The sequence below is a fragment of the Cricetulus griseus genome, chromosome 3 (genome assembly GCF_003668045.3).
Source record: "Cricetulus griseus strain 17A/GY chromosome 3, alternate assembly CriGri-PICRH-1.0, whole genome shotgun sequence".
In the NCBI taxonomy this organism is placed as follows: Eukaryota; Metazoa; Chordata; class Mammalia; order Rodentia; family Cricetidae; genus Cricetulus; species Cricetulus griseus.
Window position 1 is genome coordinate 105,997,065 of NC_048596.1, and position 21,536 is coordinate 106,018,600.

The 21,536-nt window shown below is 40.0% G+C and overlaps 1 long non-coding RNA gene across 3 annotated transcripts in view; it reads right to left on the reverse strand.

Moving 5' to 3' along the window:
- Window positions 1–21,536, reverse strand: part of LOC118237733 — a 47,436-nt gene that overhangs the window by 7,912 nt on the left and 17,988 nt on the right. For 2 of the 3 annotated variants that reach the window (XR_004769132.1, XR_004769130.1), the window contains exons 2-3: window positions 11,024–11,105; window positions 1,649–1,836 (exon numbers count right to left, since the gene is read on the reverse strand). This is a non-coding gene — a long non-coding RNA (uncharacterized LOC118237733). Of the gene's footprint in view, window positions 1–402; window positions 1,455–1,648; window positions 1,837–11,023; window positions 11,106–21,536 lie in introns of those variants that run through there. The other variant, XR_004769131.1, reaches the window with a different exon arrangement.

A 21,536-nucleotide genomic window follows, 5' to 3' on the forward strand; every position in this document is an offset into this window, starting at 1 on the left:
ATACTGGGCTTCATCAATGTATCACTGTATAATTATGTAAGAAAAAATAAGGTGCTGGAATAAAACTAACAAACACACACACACACCCACACACACACACACACACACACACACACACACACACACACACACACACACACAAATGACCAGCGGTCTTGTAGTGGGACCTACTTCCCCTAATTCTCACTTCTTTTTGTTATGAGGTTTTTGTCTATTTGTCCCAACTTTCAACTCGGTATAAACTCTGTGAGGTCAAGATGTCATTCAGTTGAATTGGTTCAGCATCTACAACAGTATTGGGAATGCACTAAGTGATGATAGATAGATGATAGATAGATAGATATACATAGATACATAGATACATAGGTGTGTGTGTGTGTGTGTGTGTGTGTGTGTGTGTGTGTGTGTGTGTGTGTGTGTGTGTGTTGATCAGGACCCACATACCTTCTCATTGTATAGATTCCATATTTAACTTTGGAAAATGATCAGGCACCACTTTTTTCTTCTATATTCTATTATTGTCGTCTGATTATATTGGAGTCTCTTGTTAACATTTCTGAACCCCTTTTCCTCCAGCTCTGTCTTGCAATTCATTATCTCTTTGTCTGTCAACAAAATACCTTATTTGCAGGAGACTTTTTTCCGTTTCTAAATATTTACTTTGATTCTGTTTCAAATCTACCAGAATCATCCTGTTTGTATCTTTTGTTTCTTTTGCTCTTCAATCCTTTGTATCTTTGATCTTTTTCATCTATTTTAGCATCTCTTTCAGATTGTTCTGTTATTTCTATTTCTAGAGATAATGTTTACCTTTTTTGTTAATGATTGCATCGCTTTCTCCTTTCCCTCATGACAATGACATTTTCTTGAATAGTGTCTTACTCTATAACCCAAACTGTGCTGTGATTCACTAGGTAGCCCAAGCTAACCTTGAATTCATGGTGATCCCTCTATCTCAACATCCCACCTCAGGAATTGTGGGTATGAGCCACCATGCCTGGCTCCTTTGTGGGACTTTTTAATATGTGACTGTGAGACCATCTCCTATAGTACTATAGGAGTCCAGCTGCACTTGAACCACCTCTACAATGTGTATTAATTTGCCTATTTTAGCCTCAAAGTCACTGGCTCCACAGTCCCTATTGTTTTGACTCTTTTGATCTGTCTGCCTAATGTCTGTCTGTCTTTGTGTCTGAAACCAGAATATTTATTGTATGACAGACCATTGAAAGTCTTACAATCAACTGGATGCTACAACAGCTGTCCTCTTGGGTTTAGGTGTTGTTTCTATGTGAAATCTCCACCTGTATCAGTGGCACTCCAGCCATCCTTTCTCTTGGGGCATGATAAAGTGTCTATAAACTGCAACAGTGGGAATGCTTGAGTGATGGAAAGATGCTTCATTTACAGAGAAGAAGACTCCAAGCACTGGCTGCCATCAAATACTTAAATAACTGTAATGTAAAAAGGGAAATAATTATACTTTCTCATGTAGTTCAGAGAACAGACTCTAATAAATGAATTCAGGGACATCATCTATCAACCTTAGATTAAAAATAAAAAGTAAAATCCATAGTCTCATCCACCCCCAACTTCCATCAGTAAAATGAGGATATAGAATTGTCTGAGTGGTTCACAGACTTTTTACCTTTGGCAATGAGGAAGATTTTTCAGGTAATCGATCCATGGAAACACTTGGATAATATTCACCTCCCTCATCTCATCTCATCTCCACTCAAAATAATGCATAGCTTGGATTCTTCCACCAAGAAAGCAGATCTCATACCCAAGCTTCCATGACCCAATTTTAAATCACAAATTATGTGACAGCAATGTCTAAATGACAAAACATTAAGAAAAGATAGTCATTTGGAGTCACAACAAGCCCAACCTTCACTTTCCTGGCGGACTGTTTGCACATCATTTAAGCAGCTTAAACAACAGTTTTCTTATCTATTAAATGGAATGATAATACATGCCTTATGTATTTCATTATTATTCAGTTTTGAAGCCAATCTAAATATATCTGGCATATGGTAGGTATTCAATAAATGTTATTATATCCAAAATTAAACAATATTCTCTGCTGACAAAGGATGAAATGGTGTCTATGACAACAGGATATATTTTAATCCTTCCAACATGTTATACTGTTATGACTTAACATCTAAAATGTTTTTTAATCCCATTAAAATCTTCATGCATTCCAAAATATGGTGATGAATTATTTTTATGCAAGACACAGTTATTTGAATTACTCCAGCACATGGGACATCTTTCAGAGATTTATTTTTTCTTGAATTGTTAAAACCATGAGTAATCAACTCCCCGCCTCATAAAGATTTTATTTAACACCCAAAAAATACTACCCCTTTTGGTAACCATTGTTCCTTCCAACTTATCCCTGTCAACCCCCTTATTATCTCTTAGCACAGAGAGATCTCAGCCCCTCATATTTCTGCTATCACACTAGAGGTGTGTTTTATGTGCTGACATCTGAGATGATCTTAGGTTTGTAAACAATACAATGAGATTCATTAGAAGTTTCTGACTCACAGACACTCAAAGAAAACTTCTTCTATTTTTCTGTAAGTTTATTTTCTGGGGTTTTTTGCCCTATGTATTTCAATCAGATAAAATGCTTTTGTTCTGAATAAAAGAAAATTAAAGTACCGATAGTCTTCAGATAATAAGGGTAACTGTTGATATTATATTGAGGGATAGATCAGAAATGAAAAAAAAAAAGAAAAAATTGTCCCAATTTAGAATACAATAGTTATTTAAAAGTGAGTGTGAACTTGGGTTTTGAATTAGACTCAGTTCAATCCCCGAATCTACCACTCTGGAGTATAGTGAATAGCAACAAGCTAAGTATACACCTACCCTTCAATTTTATACCTCAAATGAACAAGAAACACAGTCTTCCTATATACAGCCAGGAGGGAGAAAGGAAATGTCAGAACCCCTTGAGTAGTGAAAAGTATGTTAAAGTCTGATCCTAGAGATGTCAAAAATAGACTAGGAAATAATAGAAGGGGTAAAGTAACTTGTCCTTCTGTTAGAGATAGATTAGTAGATATAGAGAAACATGTGCTCTTATTTTTTGTAATTTATGCTAAAACTATCTGGAAAACAAAATCATGTTACAATATTAAAATATATCACACTGAGATGCATGATATAGGCCACAGAACTAATGATACAAGCCCATGAACAAACAAAGCAGCCATGTGATAATACATGGTACATCATAAGCACTGACTCTGAGCTGGAGACCATGATATACTTTGCATATGAACACATATGCCCCTGTCTTATTTCACCTTTATTATGCTATGAGCATGTATAGTTCATTTAAAGCCCAACAGGAAGATTTTATAATATGATGACCATTTCATAAACAATACCTTAGCCTGTAAGCATTAAACTGAGACAAGAGCCTACGAAACCATCCACAATAGTTAGAGCTAGAATAAAGCGACCAAAAGAATATGAAACAGGAAGTATATAAGGATTCCATAAATTTGAGGTCAGCACTTTCTACAAAGGTTGTCATGCCAAAGTGACACAAACTGAGAAGTGAAGATGGCAACTAGGCAAATATTGATCCCAATGCCAGACCTTTGTTTGTTTGGTTGGTGTTTCTTAAATAAAAAAGAAGTTGGACATGCGAAAGTGAGCTATTCAGATATACATTCATAAATGCATAAATCTCAGTGACCCATACCCTTTTGGCCTCTTCAGTTTCAAGTGTAACCATCTCTTCATCCCTCATGCTTGTTTTCGTAGGGGCATTTAGGCAGTATGCCCAAGTTCATCTGCTGATGACCCCAGCAAAAGGGACTTCAAATTTCAGTTTCTCCACAACATTCCTTGATGCATTTCTGCTACTTGAATTCAAGAAAGCTAAGAATGCACTAGTTAACTCATAGTTAGTTATGTGCCTCTGGTTGGCAGGAATCCAAGAAGAAGCATTTCCAAGTTTGTAGTTGGTAGTGGTACGTGCCCAGGATCCAGCCTGGATTCTGTTAGTATTCAGGCTTTTGTACTGGTCTGTCCTTGGGGTTCTGACAGAATACGCCCTCAGCTGCAGCCACTAAGAGCACCACCTGTGTCTATTCCCTATGTTCCCTTTTAAAAGGGCCCTGCACACCTCCCATCCTTCTCTCTCTCTTTCTCTCCCTCTCCCTCTCTCTGTCTGTCTCTCTGTCTCTCTGTCTCTCTCTCTCTCTCTCTCTCTCTCTCTCTCTCTCTCTCTCGGAAGCCTTTAACATTTACTACAGAAGTAGCAATTAATATTCTAGGTACCAACTTCAGAATATTTGCTACTATGAATTTGGTTGTATGCAGAACATATACTGGGTGCTTTGTATTCTCAAATAGGCCCCATCGAAAGGAAATTCCTTCTCACTGGGGTGTCAGCAGTAGAGCTGCATGAAGCCTCTGGATCTCACACTACATAGCCTTAGTTTTTCCTTTTGATATAGCTCTGAGGAGCCCCCTTTAATCAGTTAACAGCATAAGTTGCAAGTCACCCCTGAGACTTAAGTTTTCCAGGACATTTTGCAAGTCATGTCCAGAGAAGAGACTAGAGGCACCTGCTTTTCTCAAGATTTTACCCACCTTCCTGGCACTGAGAGATATTCATCCCCTTTTGTCAGAGAGTTGTTAAATGTGCCTGTAGGTATAAAAACTAGAAGCCTTGTGGGATAAAAGGGACCTCATGAGAACTTTTAGAAGGAACTTTTTGAGACTTTTTATAGGGACCTCGAAAGAACTTTTACAAGAAGGAACTTTAAGAGAACTTTTAGAAGAAGGAACTTTTAGAGAACTTTTAGAAGAAGGAACTTTTAGATTTCAAGAGAGCTTTTAGAGATAGAACTTTTGAGGAGAGAGCTTTTAGGGAGAAATCTTAAAGAGAGCTTTTGAGAGTGAACTTTTTGGGGAAGTCTCCATCTTTGAAGAATAAAGAGCCATAAGAGGAACACATGTGTGAGCTGGTTTATTTACCTTTCACTCTCAGACTCCTTTTAGAAAAACCCTACCTGCCTGCTGTCTAGCCCCTAGCCCAACCCTGGGAGAGCATCAAGGTGGGCACTTGAATGTGCTCTCTCTCTCTCTCTCTCTCTCTCTCTCTCTCTCTCTCTCTCTTCCTCTCTTTCCTCTCTCCCACTGATCCTGTCCCCCCACCTCAATGTCTGCCCCTCCCTTTCCCCTTTTTAGGATTATTTTCCCTTAAAAAATAACTTTCTGCTTGAGTTATCTCTGGGGGCTGCTTTTTTTTTAATTACAACAGATTCTAGTCCTGACTATCTCTAATTTACTCTTTTGCTTCAGGATTTAGTTTTCTGGTGTTTTGATTATATAACTGAAACAAATGTTTTTCAATATCCCTTCCAAATATAACAACCTATGCATTTGAGATTATTATAAAAAACAAACCACATTTCTTCCATTATTGTCCTTTGAGTCCATTGACTTTTGTAGCAAAGTACTCAATAAATCCACATAAGGAATGAAGGCTTCATTTTGTTTACAGGATCACGAGTTTGAGCCATGGTTACCAACTGGCACCATTGCTTTCATGCCTGTGGTAAGGCAGGAACACCATAATAGAAGGTCATGGTGCTAATCTCATGACTAGATACCTCTTTGAACTACCTTGCCATAATCCCACTCAATAATGAATCTATCACTGGGTTAAGCTATTAGTCAACTGTTAAGTCCATCCATCAACTGTTAAGTCCATCAGTGGCAACCAAGAATTTAAACCCTGAGACTTTGATGGGAGGGACACATGATACCCAAACTATAACAAACTATTTTCTTTTTTAATAAGGACAAGTATTAAACAGAAAACCATAACGCCAAGCTCCAAATTTCTGGTATGCCCTGTTCATTATGACTGTGTATATTGAAAATGAAGATAGCGGAGAAGAGGCCAGGATATCCCAGTAATTAGATCATTCCAAATCTGAAACTAGTCCCATAAACTCATTTCCAAATCTGGACAGTAGTCCTGGGATAGCACATCCTCCTGATCTTCCACAGGCATGTGGATTTTAAAAACAGAAAATCATGCCTATGTTCCTCATCTTACAAATGAGATCCATGAGACTCTGAAATGGATGATTTAGTGAAATTTGAATCCCTGCTCCAGGACATTGGCCAGTGATTTTCTATATTATAATACTTCATTGAGGAACGAGATTGTTGAAAAAAAGACAATAAGTTTGGAACTAAAACTTGGATTTGAGCCCTGGTTACTGTACTTTTCAATTACCTATCCTTTATCACATGTGAAATAATGCATGGAATATTTGTATGGAAGTACAAATAACTAAAACTTGCACATACTGAACCCAATGAAAAATGCTTTCAAGTCTTACCCCTCAGGAGAGTGCATTAGATTTGTTTAAAATGACTCATAGGAACATATTATGTAAAATGAGTGATATGGAAATAGAATTGTTTTGTCTCTCAGTATCAAAATAAAGACCTTTTCAGATAAGCTTGCAATGGATGAAAGACATTATTACTTTCCATCTCGTGGACAATTTGTGGCAATATTTATGTTCTTAAACTACAAGCACCTCTGCATCCAGAATGGAAGTCCTGGATGTACACATTTATTGGAGCTTGAAAACAAATCTATTCTACCTAGACTACCAGAAAATACACTACATATATAGTAAATATTACTGAAATAAATAGCCAACAAGACAGCTATTACCTCTGAATGCATTCAACTGAGCCAGCTATCTCTAGAAAAATGTCCTAGAAATATGAAGGCTGCCTAAAATACTGCTAAGTATTTCATGGAAATCAAACTAAACTACATTGATTCTACAGTAAAGTCATACCCCCATAATGCTTCTGATAAACAATAATGAAAATATTTACTAACCTATCATGGGATATTGAATTAGGTAGAAAGAGAAAATGAACATTCTTGATGGCTGAATGCTAAACACTGGTGGATATGTGATGGGCATGACTTTGCTTAAATTTCCATTTAACCCTATTATTATCCCCATTTCAGAGAAGGTATAAATACCCTCTCAGTCATTGCTTAAAGATTTTAGAGTCAAGAGCAGGTTCATCTGACTATTGCATATAATCACCCCATTAGAAAACATTTCATAGGTACTGTAGGAAACATCTTACTAATGAGTCTGTCCAACAGCCAAAATGTAGATGCAAACCCTCAGAACAGCTTCTAGGAATTCAGGAGTCAATTTTGAGTAATTGGGCTGTTTTTCTTCTACTATAATAAAAATTTAATCACACCTTGGTGTTTAAACACGTTTTACAAACAGCATACCTAAGATTAAAATACAAGTTTTCTGAGCCCTTTGCCTACCTCAGTAAATTCTGTCTAAATGAGACAGTTTAGAGAATCTAAACTAGAATTCAGATATCTGGAAAGTAACAATAGAGTATTTTTATCTGTTATAACAAACATCACAGACTGGTTAGCTTACATATAACAAAGACATTTCTCAGTTTGGGGGTGGAGAAGCCCAATACCAAGGCATTGACACTACCTGATGAGAGTCATTTTCTCTTTCATGGAAAGAGGCTAGCAAGCTCTCTGAGGTTTCTTTCATGAGGATGCTATATTATCTGTCTGTTGCTATGACAGAATTCCCTTGCAAAAAGCAACTGAGAAAAAGTTATATTTTCTCACACAGTTCCAGAGGGGATACAGTCCATCATGGAGCAGAGTGCATAACAACAGGCAGGGAAAACATCATGAAGGACAGGAATCTGCCTAATCACATTTTTCTTCATCCACATACAGGAAGCAGAGACAAGAAGTGAAGCCAGGCTATAAACCCTCAAAGCCTGGCCCCAGGGATATACCTCCTCCAGCAAGCTCCACCTCCTAAAGATCCCAAAACCTTCTAAGACAGCACCATCAACTAGGGACCAAGCATCCAACTACATGAGCTTATGTGAAACATTTTTCATTCAAGCCAGCCTAGACACCAATTCCATTCATGAGGGCCTAAGGATGGTCCCACACACTATCAGGTAGGCCCTCCCTGCTCAATCACTAATTAAGAAAATGCCATACAACCAGACCTTATGGATGCATTTTCTCAATCGAGGTTCTCTCCTTTCCAGTGACATAAAAACTAGCCAGCATATCTTTCAAGGCACAAGAAGCAAACAGAACACCAAACAGTCCAGACAAGAAAAGAAAATCCCCTCAACACCTAATAATCCAAACACTAAACATGTAGAAGAAAGAATATTTAAAACTGCTTAAGGGGAGGAGGGAATCAAGGAAGTACGAAGGCAGATCTATTAGACTTACACCTGTCTCAGTGAAGACCCTAAAAGCCAAAAGGGTCAGGGCATGTATCCTGCAGATGACAGATGACAACAAAGAATACTATACTCAGAAAAACTTCCCATCACAATAAATGGAGATAATAAGACATTCCGTGATAAAAACAAATTTAAGCAGTATCTATCTACAAATCCAGCCCTACAAAAGGTGCTAGAAGGAAAACGTCAACCTGAAGAAAGTAACCATGTCCAAGAAAACACAAGAAATAAATACTACCAGACCAGAAAATCCAAAGAAGGGGGGAAACACACCAACACAACAAATAACATGAATCAACCAACACTGCTCACTGTTATCTCTTAACACCAATGGTCTGAGTTCCCCAATAAAAGACACAGACTAACAATGGATTCAAAAACAGGATTCATCCTTCTGCTGCATCCAAAAACACATCTTAGTATCAATGATAGAGATCACCTTGAAAGACCTCAGAAGAGGTACTTTCGTAGAAGGAGACCCGCACCCAGGAATCAGCGAGTCCACGAACTTGGATGCAAAAAAGCAAGAGGCTTTATTAGTGGCGCGGGTACCCGGGAGCTTAGCTTCTGTTAGGCCAAGCCCCGAGCCCAGGAAGGGGGGTCCTTATATAGGAGAAAAAGCACAGTACAGAAGCGAAAAGTATCAAATCAGCATTTTCTCAAGGTCTAGTAGTCAGGCGAAACGGCCTTGGCTTCATTTATCTTCTGCCGTGTCCAGATGGCTGACCTTGGGACGGAGCGATCCCCGTCAAGCAGGGGCCGAGGGGGGGGGGGGGCGCCCTCTCGCCGCCGCGGGCTCCTCAGGGCGTGGTGCCAGGCGGGCGTGCCGGGGGCGAGAGCCCCGCCGGGGTGAACCGGCTGGGGGGAGCCGGCAGCCGGGCGTGCGCGTATGGAAGTGTCCTAAGCCGTTCTGCGCTCATGGGCTGCTGGCTGGTTCCGGCTCGCGTTCTGGGCCCTGCGGGGGGCCGGCCTTGCGTGGCAGCGGGGGAAGTGGAAGCCGGCGGATGTGGGGATCGGGGGTTGGGGAGTGCAGGGGAGGATGCATCCGCCGCACGCCCCGCCAGCCACCGACCGGAGGAGGAGGCAAACTTAAAAGAAAAAGCTAAGGGGCGGGGGTCTTTCAACCTCAGGGTAAAAGAATGGAAAAACAGACTCCAAGCAGATGAACCCAAGAAGCAAGCTGGTGTAGCCATTTTAATATCTGACAAAATAGCACTCAAAACAAAAGTAATCAGAAGAGGCAGGGAAGGACACTATGTATTCATCAAAGGAAAAATACACCAAGTGGACATTGCAATTTTTTAAATCTATGAACCAAACACAAGGACACCCAAGTCCATAAAAGAAACACTACTACAGTTTAAATCACGTATTGTTCCTTACATAGTGATAATGGGTGACTTCAATACCCCACTCTCACCAATAGGTATCTCATGCAGACAAAAACTAAAGAGAGAAATGTCAGAACTAACAGATGCTATAAACCAAATGAACCTAACAAATATTTATAGAACATTTAACCCAAATATTTAACCTTTATTCTTCTTTAATTTTATCTTTTTCTCTTTATTTTTACACTATGGGACCTTTGCACTTACATTATAGCTTCTGCTTTTATGTTTTAATGGTATTCTTGCACCTCATGGAGCTTTCTCCGAAAGTGTCCATATACTCAGACACAAAACAACTCTCAACAGATACAAGAAAACTAAAATAACACCCTGCATCCTAAAAGACCACCATGGGGTAAAGCTGAAAGCATGGAAACTGAACAACTCTACTGAGTGAAACATGTGTCAAGAAAGAAATTAAAGACTTTCTAGAATTCAATGAAAATGAAAATACAACATACTCAAATTTATGGGACACACGGGGGGGGCAGTTCTAAGAGGCAAATTCATGAGTTCCTACTAAGTTCCTACATTTAACAAAAATGGGGATATCTCATACTAATAACTTAGCAGCACACCCAAAAGCTCTAGAACAAAAAGAAGAAATCATGCCCAAAAGGAGGAGACAAGAAATTTTAAAAACTTGGGACTAAAACCAATAAAATAGAAACAAAAAAATACAAAGAATGAAACTGAGTTGGTTCTTTGAGAAAATCAGTAAGATTGACAAACCCCTGTCTAAATTAACTAAAGAGTGAAGAGAAAGGATTCAAATTAACAAAATTAGAAATGAAAAGGGAGAAATAATAACAAACACTGCGATTATCCAGAGAATCATAAAGACATACTTTAAAACCCTGTACTCCAGTAAATTGGAAAACCTAGAAGAAATGGATAATATTCTCTATACATACAACCTACCAAGGTTAAATCAAGATTAGATAAGCAATTTAAATAGCCCTTTAACTCATAGTGAAGAGAAGCAGTAATTAAAACTCTCCCAGTTAAATAAAGCCTGAGGGCAGGGAGTTTTATCGTCTCTTGAGGTTCTTTGCTCATATAGGGCTCCTGATTCTTCTTTAATTTTATCTTTTTTCTACTTACTTTTATACTATGAGTCCTTTGCACTTATGTTATAGCTTCTGGTTTTATGCCTGAATGGGATTCGTGAGCAACCCAGTGGTCTCTGCATCTGTATCTTTCTTGTGCCTTTTCTTGGGTTATTTTCCTGTTTGTTTTGTCCTATTCCTATGTGTTTGTTTTATTTTATATTATTTCATTTAATTTTATCTTACCATTATTCCTTTAGGTGCCTGTTTGTTTTCCAATGAGAGACAGAAAGAGGTTGGTCTGGGTGGGAGATGACATGTGGAGGTCCTGGGAGGAGTAGACAGAGGGGAAGCCATAATCAGCATATAGTGTATTTAAAAAATCATTTAATAAAAGAAAAAATTTAAAAGAAGAGCTTTGCATTACTCTAAACTGTTTTGTTTTATCCACATAACAGAAAAGACTTTACAATCTCCTTGGAGAACCCATGATTCTTTTTAATCCACTGTGTGGAAGTGCTGTAATTGATCCTTGTCATTCAATTCAATGCCGCTGCATTTACAGATCTGCTCTCATCCATTGTAATGTCGACAAATGAGACATGAGTTCAACTATTGACCCTATCTTGACACCTGGGCACATCAGCACTTTGGTTATTTGATTAACACGTAAGCTGGCTTTGAGAAAACTAAGAACTTGCTGTAAGAAGCCATTTCCTCTTCTTTCTAATTTTTACAGAAATACAGAACACTGCACTCAGAATTGAGAGGCCAAGAATTTATTCACCTCAAGTTCTACATCCCACTGGCCATACGAATCATTTGGTCCCTGTGAGACGGGTTGTTCTCCACAGATGAAGTGGAAAGTTCAGATTCGCATACCTCATACAGCTAGGGAGTGAGTTTTCTGAGAGGCAAGTGTGTGCTTTGCAGTTTTAGGCTGGGGTGCCCAAGCCAGGGATAGCTTTTAAAGTATTTAAAAGTTATTTTGAAAAGTTGTGATTTACTCAACATTGCCTAGGTACCATGCACTGTAGTTAGCATTTTACATACACCAGTCATCTACCTAAAAATTACATATAGAGTATACACTGTTATTTGGGGCATTCTCAGTCTAGAGAATACTTAAGAGGCAAAATAATTATCTGACCTCAGAGGAATAACATTACTGAGGGCCAAGACAAACAAGAATCAGAAAATGCTATGTTATACATTTTTAATATGAAACAGAGATATCCTTTACAGGCTCATGTTTTGACTATGTGTGGTACTATTTTGAGAGGCTGTGGGATGCTTAGTTGGTGATGGAAGGTCATTGGTCCAGCCTTACTCCTTGCTTCCTGGTCTTCTGTGATACTAACAGATCTCCCTACATTGTCATACTGCCATGCCTTTCCAGCCATGATGGGCTGAAATTCTCTGAATGAATGCAAACTATTCCAGACCCAAAAAAAAAAAAGATACTAAAAGCAGTGTCATTGTTTTGCCAAAATATGATCAAGTGGTTCTTAGGCCTTTGAAAATTTTTATAGTAGAATTTTGGCAGTTTGTAGAAACTAGAGAATCCCTAAAATTCTTTGTTAAAAATCAGGTGTTCATAGGTGTGTGGGTTAATATTAGGGTTTTCAATTCAATTCCATTGGTCAACCTGTCTATTTTTGTGCCAATACCAAGCTGTTTTCAGGACTATGGCTCTATAATAGAGCTTGAAGTCAGGGATGATAATGCCTCCAGAAGTTTCTTTATTGTATAGGGTTGTTTTGGCTATCCTGGGTTTTTTGTTTTTCCATATAAAGTTGAGTACTGTTCTTTCAAGGTCTGTGAAGAATTGTGTTGGTATTTTGATGGGAATTACATTGAATCTGTAGATTGCTTTTGGCAAGACACCTATCCAAGAACATGGGAGATCTTTCCATTTTCTGGTATATTCTTTAATTTCTTTACTTAAAGACTCAAAGTTCTTACTATAGAGGTCTTTCTCATTTTTGGTTAGTGTTACTCCAAGATATTTTATGTTGTTAGTTGCTATTGTAAAGGGTGATATTTCTCTGATTTCTTTCTCAGCACATTTATGTTCTGTATATAGTAGTGATTTTTTCTTAGTTATTCTTGTATCCTGCCACTTTGCTGAAAATGTTTATCAGCTGTAGGAGTTCCCTGGTAGAGTTTTTCCAGTCACTTATGTAAACTATCATATCATCTGCAAAGAGTGAAAGTTTGACTTCATCCTTTCCAATTTGTATCCCCTTGATCTCCTTTTGTTGTCTTATTGCTCTAGCTAGGACTTCAAGTACAATATTGAAGAGATATGGAGAGAGTGGACAGCCTTGTCTTGTTCCTGATTTTAGAGGAATTGCCTTGAGTTTCTCTCCATTTAGATGTTGTTGGCTGTTGGTTTGCTATATATTGGTTTTATCATGTTGAGGTATGTTCCTGTTATTCCTCATCTCTCCAAGACCTTTATCATGAAGGGATGCTGGATTTTGTCAAAGGCTTTTTCAGCATTTAACGAGATGATCATGTGGTTTTTTCTTTTTCAGTTTGTTTATATAGTGGATTACATTGATGGATTTTCATATGTTGAACCATCCCTGCATTTCTGGGATAAAGCCAACTTGATCATGGTGGATGATTTCTCTGATGTGTTTTTGGATTCGATTTGCCAGTATTTAGTTGAATATTTTTGCGTTGATGTTCATGAGGAATATTGATCTGTAAATCTCTTTTTTAGTTGTGTCTTTGTGTGGCTTGGGTACAAAGGTAGCCTCATAGATGGAGCTTGGCAGTGTCCCTTCCACTGCTATTGTGTGGAACAATTTGAGGAGTACTGGTATTAGCTCTTGTTTGAATTTCTGGTAGAATTCTGCAGTGAAGCCATCTGGCTCTGGGCTTTTTTCGGTTGGGAGATTTTTGATGACTGCTTCTATTTCATTAGGGGTTATAGATCTGTTTAAATTGCTTGTCTGTTCTTGATTTAATTTTGTTAAGTGATATCTGTCCAGAAAATTGTCCATTTCCTTTAGATTTTCGAATTTTGTGGAGTACAGGTTTTCAAAGCATGACCTGATGATTCTCTGAATTTCTTCAGTGTCCGTTGTTATGTCCCCCTTTTCATTTCTGATTTTGTTAATTAGCATGCTCTCTCTCTCTGCCTTTTGGTTAGTTTGGATAAAGGTTTGTCTATCTTGTTGACTTTTCTCGGAGAACCAACTCTCTGTTTCATTGTGTCTTTGTAGTGTTTTCCTAGTTTCTACTTTATTGATTTCAGCCCTCAGTTTTGATTATTTCCTGGCATCTAATCCTCCGAGGAGCGTTTGCTTCCTTTTGCTCTAGAGCTTTCAATTGCGCTGTTAATTCTCTAGTGTGGCTATTCTCCAGTTTCTTCATGTGGGCATTTAGTGCTATAAACTTTTTCCTCTTAGCACTGCTTTCAATGTGTCCCATAGGTTTGAATATGTTGTGTCTTCATTCTCATTAAATTCTAGGAAGTCTTTAATTTCTTTTTTTATTTCTTCCTTGACCCAGGAATAGTTCAATTGTGCATTATTTAATTTCCATTAGTTTATAGGATTTCTGCAATATGTGTTGTTGTTGAATTCTAACTTTAAAGCATGGTGGTCTAATAAGATACAGGGGTTTATTCCAATTTTTTTTTTGTATCTGTGTAGGTTTACTATGTTGCCGAGTATGTGGTCAATTTTAGAGAAGGTTCCATGTGGCGCTGAGAAGAAGGTATATTTTTTGTGTTCAGATGGAATGTTCTATAGATTTCTGTTAAACCCAATTGGGTCATAACGTCTGTTAGTTCTTTTGTTTCTTTGTTAAGTTTCTGTCTGGTGGTCCTATCTAGTGGTGAGAGCAGGGTGTTGAAGTCTCCTGCTATAAGTGTGTGAGGTTTTATGTGTGATTTGAGCTTTAGTAGTGTTTCTTTTACAAACATGGATGCCTTTGTATTTGGGGCATAAATATTCAGAATTGAGACTTCATCCTAATGGATTTCTCCTGTGATGAGTAGGAAGTGACCTCCTTCATCTCTTTTAATTGATTTTAGTTTAAATTCCAATTTGTTGGGTATTAGGATTGCTACCCCTGCTTGTTTCTTGGGTCTATTTGACAAAGACTGAAAGGACACTAGGCCACTGGAACATGTGGCTCTGGCAGGCCTTGTCCTTCTCCCCATTCCTTCTGCCTTGCTAAAAACCATTAGATTACATTCCTAAAGCTAGTCACCAAGGTCTAGTCCCTTATTTGGTCACATCTTCCTCCTGAGGCTGACTACCAAAGTGCAGCCATCAGAAGCCCCCTTTGGTTCACCTAATTAGCATACCCAATTAAAATTAAAAACCTCATCCTAACCTGGGGGAGGGGAGAGGTTTCCCCCTTGATCTTTATAAATCACTGTTTGCTTATGTGCCACATCTGTCTCCCTCTCATCCAGAGGCAGTCCTTTGTCCTCTGGGAGAAGCACCCTTTCCCCCTTTTCCTTGTTCCCTCCTCCCTTGTCCCCTATCTCCTTTACCATTTCCTAGCCCATTCTAACACAGAGCTTCCTGCTTTCCTTTTCTTAAAAATTACACTTTCAAGGTCATTTGCTGCTGTTTTCTGTCTGAGTCAGAAAGCAGCCACTATAACTTTTCTTCCCCACTTAATGAGGAATCTCTCTGGAGAAAAAAAAAAAAAAAAAAAAAAAAACACAGGTGTTTGACTGTGGTTTGTGCCTAATCTGGGGTCCAAGAGGAAGCCCCAACTGTTCCAGGGTCTCCTTCAGGGAACTCATGGCAGACCAAAGTACAAATAACATCAAAATTTTACAGAGCAGAAATGACTGTACTTTATGTACAGTCTTTACTTACAGAGCAGAAATGACTCAACGATAGATACATCACCAAAGACCACCCCAGCCTGGGTAACATCTCACAAAATATGGTAACCTGGAGCATGCTGCACCGCCTGCAGCAGCTCAATGGGTTGGAGAGGGTCCTTCCAGCTGCATCAGTTGATTGAATCCTCTTCCAGTTCTGCTGGTTTCTGCTTCTTCCAGGTGGGTGGTCAGCTCTCAGTCTTCTTTGCAACATGGGCTTTTCTGAGAGGGGTTCTCTTATTTTATTGTTTACTCTGGCAAGGAGGGGCTAAAGAATCTGGTCAGTTTCAGGAACTTTCTGAAGCTCTTTTGAGTTGTTTACTTCTCTGCTTAAAGAGCTTCCTTGAAGGATGGAATGTTCCAATCTCAGAAGAAACTGTTACGTACTTGGTGTGTAACACTGTTATACACTTGGTGCTGGTTTTGTAACCATACACGAGAAAAACTTAGGAGGTCATGAGATACTGAATCAAGATTTCCATGGAAATTCTATGAGGATAGGCAATATGTATATATGTATATATGTTCTTAAATATAGCAATTCAGTCCCTATAAAGTTACTTGTATGTGTGTTTTCAGGGATGACAGATTGGCACTGGACACCCATCTGCTGTGTTTCTTCCTGGGGAAAAACACCTCTCTGCTTCCTAGCTTCCTTCAGTTGCCTGTAGTTCCTTCTGTGAGGTTAAAGCCTTGTGGTCCACCTTCTTTTGGGAACTTGTCTTCCTCCCTTTCACTGTTGGAATGTTTGCCCAACACTACTGCCATATGGAAATACAAAATCTGCTTTTTGATTTTTTTTTTCAGTGGCTCACAGCTTGAGTCATAGAAGAGATGCTAGACTTGGAATCTTGAACAGTGTTGAAACTGCCAAGGCTCTGTGGAATCTCAATATTGGACGTCGTGCATCTTTCCAGTCATGATGGCAGTGAACCTTTGGAGATCCAAAGGCAGAACATTAGGGTTTGATTCTGAAATGTCATCAGAGACTCATGTTTTGAGTTTGAGAGGCTAAGGGATTTCCGAGGTGAGTCCTCACTTGCAAAAGTCACTGGCAATGGTTTTGAAGGCTACAACCCAGACAGACCCTGGATCTGGCCAAGTCCTCTCTTCCTGGTACAGCATGTGAACACATCTAGCACACACTTCTACTGCCATGCCTACCTCATGCTGGACAGAAATCCTATTAAAAAGATGAGTCAAAATAAATATTACCTCCTTTCAAATGTTTCTGTCGGGTATTATATAGGCATAGAAATAAAAATTCTAGTTAATACAGCCTATTAAAATGATGGTGAATTGTAAAAGTAGAATTAGGTAAAGAGGCTCTGGATGCAGAGTGGGTAAGGAGGAGATTCACACTTGTGGTCTTGGCATCACAATGACACTTGAGCAAATCCTTGGAGATCTGGTTATACAGATTTGGGAGAAGAACATCTTCAATAAAGGAAAGAACTAGAATGTAGGTAGGTATTATTTGCTCTTTTGGATTCACTTGCTTGTTGTTGTCTTTGTTACTTTGTTCTTTAAGAATTTTGTATATGCACGGGGGAGGGCCTAGGCCCTGCCCCAAATGATGTGACAGACTTTGATGATCCCCCATAGAAGGCCTCGCCCTCCCTGGGGAGTGGATGGGAGATGGGTTGGGGGAATTGGTGGGGGACATGGGAGGATGGGAGGGAGAGGGAACTGGGATTGGTGTGTAAAATAAGATTGTTTTTAATTTAAATAAAAAGTTATTTTAAAAGAATTTTGTATATGTATATAGTATATTGTGACAACTCTCAACATCCTCTCTTATCTTTCTCATTCACCACCTCCACACACACAATCTCTACCTGTCTTTTCCCAGACTCAAGGCTTTTGTTTTGTTTTATGGACCACTTAGTCTAACCAGAACTGACAGTGTGACTATTGAATTGATACTATCCATTGTGGGGACAGCAGTGGATTTACAACTGAAGGCAATGATTCCCAGTCTCTTTATGTCAGTAGCAAATAGTTCAGCCGTGAACAGAGCTTCCCCGACCCCAGCTCTTCCTGCACACATGCCTTACTATTGGTAGACCTACTCTGCTGCAGACTGAGGGCAAGCATCAACAGCTACTGTGGGTTTGTGATTTCAATGGCTGTGTCTTGCCCAGAAGATGGCATTTTGTAGCCCTTCTTCATTTCTTCCTGTCCTCACATTCTTTCCACCCTCTCTTCTGCATGTTCTGTGTGCCTTAGAGGTAGTGATGTAAATGTTTGTTTGTAGCTATACACTCAACTATACAAGATGTTGCTTGTTCTCAACATCTTGGATAGCCACGAGTCAACGCATTTACCCCTGTTCACTGAAAAGAGTAGCTTCTCTGATTAAGGTTAAGAACAGCATTTGTCCATGGACAAAAACACAAATATTTGGAAGATAGTTTGATGCTGTATTAATTTAGCTAAAACAACAGTGTTCGATGCCCCCCCTACAGCCTATGATTTTCCCCAGTGTAGGTTTTTGATCAGGTTTACAGTTCCATGCATAGATTCCTTCCTGTGGAGTAGGCTTCAGATCCAATCAGAGAGCAGTTTATTACTTCTGTAACAGTAGTGCCAGTATCTCACAAATGGGTGCATCTTGGCCTGCCAAAAACTCTTACAGTATGTAGGGCTTACAGCTGGGTAGGTTACAGTTTTTTAAAACATGTTCTACAATATAGTGTCAAAACACAATGGTCAACAACAAGGTCACAGAAGGTATCTGATCTTGTATGACTAGTCTTTTCAAAGTCTAGAAGAAAACTGGGAAGGTTTGGGAACACTGAAGTAGAGGAATACATAATTTGACTTTTATTTAAATGTAAGCACTCCAGGTGACATATTGGAAAGAAGCCTTAGAGGCTAGGGAAACACTAATGAGATCATTGCGGAAGCTGCTGGAAAAGGAGCTTAAATGAGGACTGCTAACAAGATTGTGGGGGACCAAAATATTTCCGCTATGGAATATTTTGAGATCCAGCCTTGGGTTGCACTAAACATGGAGCACCAGAAAGCTCCAGTCCACTATTGTATTGTTAATGCCAGTAAAGCTACTATTGTTTACCATGGCCTCAGGGTAATATGCCTCCTAATTTGCATCTCTATGTACCTAAGCATCTGGATAGGCCCTCACCTGGGCGGGGTGAGAGGTGTGTGAGTAACTTTGTGAGGACAGAAGGTTAGGAGTTAGGGGCAAGCGACCAGAGCAGAGAGGGAACAAAGAGAGAAATGGTTCCCTTGTGGTCATAGCGGGATGGTTAAGAAACAGCAAAAAAGATGGCTAATAAAGAAATGACTCTAATTCTACAGCATGGAACTGAGAGCTCTCTAAAGATGACAAGATGCCTGTGTTTGGTCATTATCACAGCTGGGTTGATAGGAGCTTCCAGGTCCACACACCCCCACTCAGGCTGAACCTCATGGATTACGTCTGAGACACGCTGGGTCACGACACAAGATGGTGAGGAATGGTTGGATTCTGTGGTTGTTTTCATAGATTTTGCCAATGGGATGAATGTGGGATATTTAAAAAGTGAATTGTCAAGAACACCCCTCCACTGCTGGTGGGAGTGCCAACTTATACCACCATTTTGGAAATCAGTATGGTGACTCCTCAAAAAAATGGGAATCAGTCTACCACAAGATCCAGCAATTCCACTCTTAGGCATATACCCAAAAAAAGCACATTCATACAACAGGACATCTGTTCAACGATGTTCATCACAGCACTATTTGTAATAGCCAGAAACTGGAAGCAACCTAGATGCCCCTCAACTGAAGAATGGATAGAGTAAATGTAGTACATTTACACAATGGAGTACTACTCAGCAGAAAAAAAAAATGGAATCTTGAAATTTGTAGGAAAATGGATGTGGATGGAACTAGAAGAAACCATTCTGAGTGAGGTAACACAATCACAAAAAGACAAACATGTCATGTACTCACTCATATGTGGATTTTAGACATAGAGTAAAGGATTACCAGCCTACAATCCACAATGCCAGAGACACTAGTAAACAAGGAGGACTCTAAGAGAGACATACATGGTCCCCTGGAGAAGGGGAAAGGGACAAGATCCCCTGAGCAAATTGGGAGCACGGGGAGAGGGGGAGGGAGATAGAAGAATGAGAAGGAGAGAAGAGGACGGGTGAGGAGGACATGAGGGAGCAGAAAGTTTGAGTAGGGGGGAAGAATAGAAGAAAACAAAAAAGGAGATACCATAGTAAAGGAAGACATTTTAGGTTTCCAGAGAAATCAGGCACTAGGGAAATGCCTGGAGATTTACAAAGATGACACCAGCTAACAACCTAAGCAACAAAGGAGAGGCTACCTTAAATGCCCTCCCCTGATAATGAGATTGATAACTGACTTATATACCATCCTATAGCCTTCATCCAGCAGCTGGTGGAAGTAGAAGCAGACACCCACAACTAGTCACTGAACTGGACTGGAATCCAGTTGCAGAGAAGAACGAGTGATGAGCAAAGGGGTTCAGACCAAGTTGGTGAAACCCACAGAAAACAGCTGACCTCAACAACGAGGAGCTGTTGTTCCCCAGACTGATAGCTGGGATACCAGCATGGGACTGATCCAGACCCCAGGAACATGGGTTTCAGTGAGGAAACCTCGGAAATCTACAGGACCTCCTGTAGTAGTTTAGTACTTATCCCTAGCATAGGTGTGGACTTTGGGAGCCCATTCCACATAGAGGAATACTCCCTGAGCCAAGACACACAGGGGTGGGCCTAAGCCCTATCCCAAAGGATATGATAGACTCTGATAACCCTCTATGGAAGGCCTCACCCTCCCTGGGGAGCAGAAAGGATATGTGATAGGTAGGGTTTTAGTTGGGGGCAGGGTGGTAGGAGAGGACAGGAGGGAGAGGGAACTGGGATTGACATGTAAAACAATCTTGTTTCTAATTCAAATTAAAAAGAAGAAAGAAAAAAAGGAAAAAAGAAAGAAAAAGAATTCAATATACACAACTGAAGGGACTCCAACCAGCCTGAGCATGGCAAACCTGGAAGGCAGGCCTTGCCCTTCTCCTCCATGCCCTATTCCTTGCTAAAAACTGTTAGATTACATTCCTAAAGCTAGCCACCAAGGTCTATTCCCTTATTTGGCCACTTTCTCCTCCTGAGGCTGACTACAAAGGTCCAGCGATCAAAATGTCAAAGTGTCGAAAGCCCCCTTTGGCTCACCTAATTAACATGCCCAATTACATACTTCACCTTAACACAGGGTTTCCCCTTTGACCTTTATAAACCACCATTTTCTTTTGGGCCATGTTTATCTCTTATCTATCTGGAGGCAGTGCTTTGTCATCTCCCTCCACACCCCAGGACAAATACCCCTGCCCCCTCTCACTTGTTCCTTTCCTTCTTCTCTCTCGTCCTCTGTCTCCTGTCTTTGACTCATATTCCCTGCCCATTATCCTTCTGGGGCAAATAAATCTTGGTGCTGAGAACTTGGTCTTGGGTGTCCTGGACCAATATTGATTCTTTCAACAATGGAATGTTACTCTGCCATGAAAAGGAGTTGTACTGGGCTGTACTGATCTGAGTGGCCTACACTGTCACCCAAGCCATGGTGTTATTCAGGCCAGGGCTTCTGCCCAGGGCCATGGCTGATTTCATGACCCTATAGCAGCCTGGGTCTGAATTGATGTTCATGGCTCCTGTTACCATCAAAGGCCAATAAGATGACTGGGGTCTGGTCAGCCATCTGAGACCATGTCAGTGTCCGAGACCTATGCTACTGCAGGAGCCATACTGATTTGGGTGGCTGATGCTGCTTCCTGAGGCCATGGAGAGAGAGTGCTGACCCAAGCTCTTACTAGGGCCATTTCTGGGTTCGTGGCCAGGGTCTGGAGTGATGCCCATG